This window comes from Brachycentrus maculatus, unplaced genomic scaffold, assembly GCF_059751285.1.
Source record: "Brachycentrus maculatus isolate JH-2025_06_01 unplaced genomic scaffold, ASM5975128v1 h1tg000592l, whole genome shotgun sequence".
NCBI lineage: Eukaryota > Metazoa > Arthropoda > Insecta > Trichoptera > Brachycentridae > Brachycentrus > Brachycentrus maculatus.
In genome coordinates, this window is record NW_028281332.1 from 63,629 (window position 1) to 70,000 (window position 6,372).

Consider the following 6,372-nt stretch of genomic DNA (forward strand, 5'->3'; position numbering starts at 1 on the left):
TGATAGAGTCCAATCACGAATTTAATAAAGAAACAGGGGTAAAAATACTACACACAAATGTTAAAGGGTTAAAATTAAATAATATGGAAATGTTTCACATTAGAAAATCCATTAAAAATAACATCCAATTAATAAATAACCAAATAAATTTTCCATACAGCCCGTTATTCGATGTAACATCGAACCGATCAGCTCCTAACTCAACTCCTCCCACTTCTCAGAACCTACCCCCTTCTCTTTGAATCCTAATATAGGTTCCAACCTGCGTATATTTATATTACCATTTTTATTTTATTATTTAGTTTCCCAAAAGCATGGTGGGACTAACAACTCGCTCTGCATGTTTTGCATGTGTAGTGATAGTGTATGTGAATAGTACTAAGTGGGTGTGGTGTAGTGTTGTTCGCATGATTGTTAAATTGTAGTGTATGTCCTGACGAAGAGACGGGTACGTCTCGAAACCGGTAGACAGAAGTAGTCGGTGAGTGGTTATTTACTAACATTACTAATATCAATTAAAATGTTTGACCACAAAGTAAATGCTTTGAATATAAATAAAGAAAATTTCTATTATTTGATAAAAACATGTAATGTAAGTTTATTATATAGTTATACTTTTTTGTATATGACAGTTTATTTATATTTTTAGATCACTTAAGTGAAAACTTCTAATTGGAATGTTATTTTTGTTAAATATTCTGTTGGTTTTCCAATAAATAAATTTAAAAAAATCAAAAATCAATTACATCAAATGTTACCTGGCTATAAAGAAAATTAATTAGCGTTTTATCGTATAATCGTATATTGAGCCTTAAGTTATAATCGCAACGGTATATTTCATACCAATTAGCTTATCGGATTTCCCCATCGTTATGTTCAATATTATCACACGATCAAGCGTTCTGGAATATCGAGTCAATTTATCGACTTTTTTGCAACGAGCGGTGTTTAGATGAGTTTCGTATCACTATCTGCTAGATAAGGGCCACACTAACACCGGATATCCTCCGTATTATATCTCCTGACCAATATATGTACACTGGATACAGCGCTCTGGAACAGAACGACGGGAGTCGAGGAGAGAGCACGTTCGTGCAAGCTCATGACATAAGAAGATAACATAACATATCAGTTATATCCTCCCGTGCATTATAGTCAAATCGTAAATTATAATCAACAGTATTTTAATGTTATATAATGACAACATTTTGAGTGTGTCCAAATACTTGTGCACAAATCTGGATTATCTAATTATAAGAGATAATTTTCATATAATTATTATTTTATATTTTTTTCATCACTTGCTGATATAAGAGTTTCTGCTCAATAAAAAGCTTCTTTTCATCTCACTAATAGATGTCTCTTATGAAGTTCTAATGATTTAATAACAATGTTTCTGAATTAGTTCATATATATAGAACTTCCAAAAATTTAAGTAGTGTGGTTGTCAGAAATGGGTAGAATTTGTGAATGTTACAGTGTGTAAAGTGATCACTTAAACCAGCCTATGACGGTCGTCAGCTCCGTAAATGCCCAGACCTCCATATTCTTCTTCATCTTTGATGAGATGTCAAAAAATAATTTTATAAATGATATTGTGGGTTTGAATGAGTAAATGAAATGCAACCTAAAATGGAATTTGTTTTTTTTTCGAATATTATTATACGTCAAAAATTGAGTTCACAACAGCCATTTATGGTTGGATTTAGAAAGCTTTTATTAAGTAGAGACCCATTTATTTTTATTCAACTCGGATTATTTTACATACTGAGAAATGAATGAAAACCTGACTTTATTATTTATGCACCTTATACATTGTCTGCCTCCGTAGTTTATTGGTTAAGCTAAGGAGCCTAAGGAGGGAGGGGTGAAAATAAACACAAGTGATTTTACACTCTAATATTTATTTAATATAACCCTGGACTGGTCCCTGGAGCGCAGGAGTGATCACCTTGTCTTCAGGTAAGAAACGATCAAGATAGTACTGTGTCAATACGATGTAGTGCCCTATGCACCATTGGGTGCGTATAAGGATTAGAAGAAAGAAGAAGATACTTTGACCGCTTATTTTATTCACAAAATTTTGAGTATCTTCAAATACCTGTTCACAAATCTGGGTTTCTCCACTTTATTTTTTATTATTAAATTTTTGACATCTCAACACTGGCGCCGTGGCGTTGTAGGGTAGACGCTCGACTGCGAAACTGGTGTCCCGGGTTCGATTCCCGCCAAGTGCAAAATAAATTCAAGAATGATTTATTTTAATTCGTCTGGGTGATGAATTTTTCACATTTACCTTCCCTATCCTATTTGCAGACAAACCTCTAAATGTAGAGGCTTTGCGAGTTATTCCTTAAAAAAATAGACGAAGAAGATTTAAGATGGCCAAATTGTAATATATGTGATATATATGTGTCGGGTTGTGGGCCCGTGGTTAGTGTCGCGGACTCTTGAGTCAGAGTTTCTCAGTTCGAACCCACTCTATCACACTTTGATACCTATTTTTAATAATGAGCCGCTTAGGCTCACAAAAATAATATGAAATTGAAGTATTTTTACAAATTATAAAAACAAAAATATTACTCTTATTTTTTTTAAAAACATCCGATTAGGGTAGTTTGTAATTTTTTGTGTCACGTCACTACGAGCCGGCACAAGACGTCGTGCATTTGGGTCACCAGTCCCCATGTAGACACCATAAGACGTTGTGCGAGCCGTGGCGTGTAATACGGAGTATGGAGCCATCCCATAGTGCCTTCAAATTTACATTTATCGTCATTACACACACTTTGTATGCCGCTCGCTCGAAGTACTGGAGCCAGTAGGGGCGGGCCGACAGCCGACAGCCGACACCCGACAGCCTAGAGACTTATGCCGCAGAATCGTGGATTACATTCGTAAAAGGATATTAATTTATCGTACTAATTAAAGATATTTATATATAAAATACGTGTCCCAACTTGAAACTTAGCATCGAGGGCATCACATTCTAAATCAATCAAAATTACAACTTAAATACGAAAGGAATTCAACAACGTATATGTTTAACGTTATCATATTAAACCAAGGTTTTTTTTAAAAAAAAAAAAAAGGTCCCAGAACTCACTTCATTACCGGACAACGCAGGAGACTAATCCCTTTCGAAAACAGGTTTCACGGCCTACACCAAGAAGAAGAAGAAGGTATATTACCTTGGAATGGCATCTGAAGAGTAAGACTGATCTTGCCTTCATATAATTAACGATGAAATCAACATTGCATAAATTTTATGCAGTGCCCTATGCACCATTGGGTGCCCATGAGGATCTAACATCAGTTTATATATAAGTACCTACATCCTTAAAAAATTAACGAAATTTGCATGTTCAATAATGTGCGGAATGTGAACGTTACACATGTGCATAAAGTGATCACTTAAGCCAGCCAAATACCAGGTCGTTAGCCCTGGGATGCTCAGACTTCCATCTTCTTTATAAAAAGGATGGATACATCGTTTTAAGTTGACACACGTATAATGTATGTATTTATTTGTATTGACATATCCGTACGATGAATAGTCCAATATCTGATAATAAATTATAATTACATTTATCTTAAATTCATTAATGATTAAAATTTGTTGAGACTAGTATTTCGATGTACTTAACATCATTATCAGATACGATTTATGAAACAAAGTCTAAATTGGAGAGTTGTACCCTTGGGACGTTGAACAAAACACAACGCTCAAAATAAGACGAAGTTTCATATGACGGTAATTGATAATGGTATTTAAGTGGTATTTAATAATACATTTTCACACATAAATTATATACTTGTATGTTGTACTTGTACACATACCTCTTTTGCTCAAAAGAACTTAAATTATAATGCAATCAAGTTGTATAACCTGCTTCCAATATCCATAAATTAATTAATTCATTTTCATTCAAACCCTTATCCGCACCGCAATGGTGCATACGGCGCTGCATCATATCAACGCATCAACGCAGTGTTATCTTGATCATTAACACATGAAGGAAAGGTGATCAGCCCTCCGCTTTAGGTACCAGTCCAGGGTAATATCGAATAAATATTACCGTGAAAAAATCACTTATATTTATTTGACCCTCCCTGGGAATCGAACCCGGGACCTCCAGTACGGTAGCCGAGCGTGCTGACCATTACTCTACGGAGGCGGACAATTAATAAATTAATTGACAGAAGAAATAAAATATAAAGAGCTATTCATAAAGGAATAATGGAGGTGGGTAAATCTGAAATAGATCGATCGATGAAATAGATCATCGGCCATATCGTATGTGATTGCGTGTCATAAACAAGTTTCGTTTGTATAGTTTTAAAGAAAAGAAAATTGTTTATGACAGAAACACGGGAAAAATCAATGAAAGCATATTGAAGACATTATTGTTATTTGTTATATTTATGATGAAATATAATTAATTCCATTAATTGATTCGACAATCACTTTGTGGTAATATCTATTCATTTTTAATTTCAGTTTTACTTAATAAATATTATTATTCCCGAAAATCTGTTTTAAACTTAGACTAAGCTTTACATACGGTATTTGAAAATGATGCGAAATGCATCGAAACAGTGTTACAATAGATAGAATATAAATAAAAGATGTATATATCTATCCCTTATCCGCATTCAATAGTGCATAGGGGACTGCATTATACTGTCACAGTGTTATCGCAGATCGTTACTTACATGACGGCAAGGTGATAACTCCTGCGCTTCTGGAACCCATTCAGGGTTTTATTAAATAAATATTAGAGTGTAAAATCATTAATATTTATCTTCACCCATCCTCTGGGGACGAACCCGGGACCTCCAGCATGGTAGTTAAACACGCCATTCATTACACCATGGAGGCGAACCAAGTAAAATTTAAATTAAAAATGAAATATAAATTTTTATAAAGTTTAAAGTGCAATCTCTCTGTATCTTAGCACGCCATAAATTCACTACCTGAGTAAAATCCAGAATTAAAATCATACACCTAAGTAACTTCACTGCTAACTTAGAAGCAATGAAATGTATAAACTCATGCCTCTAGCGAGATAGCGAGTGTTTTTGCCTAGAATTTTCACTCATGAATTACATGAAATTATAGTAACTTTAAACATAAAGAGTAAGAGCCCACTCACAAGTAGGCATAGGCTATAGAACTTATAAAGTTGAAGCCTGAGTAGGGACATGATAAACGGTGTTGCATAAGCCGTAGCTAGATTTCAGAGTCACTTGGACGTTAGGTAATTAAAAAATATATATCTTAGCACGCCACAGCCCAGTGCAAATACAGTTTGATTTAGTAAACGATGACCATTTTTCTGAGTCATAATATAACCTCAATCTAACACGTGCACCCATTTTATGCTTCTTTGTTTAAACGAAATACATTTTACATTATAATTTTCAACATTTTGCCTTCAAATACAGTATTCTGGAGATGTTCATTCTTTACACTATGCTAATTTGAATAAGACCTTGGGAGCAACATGAAGCAAAGCTGGACAAGACTTGCGATATAATTAATGATTCATATCTATGTATACTATATTATATGTATATATGAATATGAAAATCATATATAATGTCGGCTGTAATATCGGGTGCCTAAGAGAAAAAATCTGTAAGAATAAAAACTAACTAACAAACTAACCATCACGCCGCTTCCCCGCAGGGGTAGGCAGAGAGAATCGAACGCCACACCACTCTGTCTTTGCAAACATTCTTTGCCTCTTCTACATTCATGCATCTCCTCATACATACCCGACGATTATTACGACTGAATAAGAAAATGAATATTCAGAGTGAAGCAAAACTATACGAAACATCGATTGCCACATATCGCTCTTCTTTCAAGAATGTCATAAATAAAAAATCGTCAGTTTTCAGTTGTGCACGTTTTCGGAATGTCCAGAAAATGTACTGTATCCCAGTAAAAGAGGCATATTTTTAACTTAATATTTACCCGCTACAGAAATTGTTGTTTTTGCATTTGAAGAAAAGGAATTGTTTAATTATTTTTTTTAAATTTACTAAATATTTTTTAAATGGAGAAAAAACCTTCAGGTTTTACCTAAAAAGATCTGTAGCACGGCAAAAGTTCAATAAGTTGCTTGATATTTATTTTTAATACATTATATTATATTTTTAAACTTCAAAAACGTTATCCTGAAAAATCAAGTTTTTTTTATATTTGTGACGTATATATATATGTGTGTGTGTGTGTGTGTGTATATATAAATATATATATATTTATATATTTTAAAATCTCTTTTAGTGTTTGTAAAAATAGAGAAAAAGAGATTTTTATATATGCACATATAAGTATACACACATGTAAATATGATAATTAAA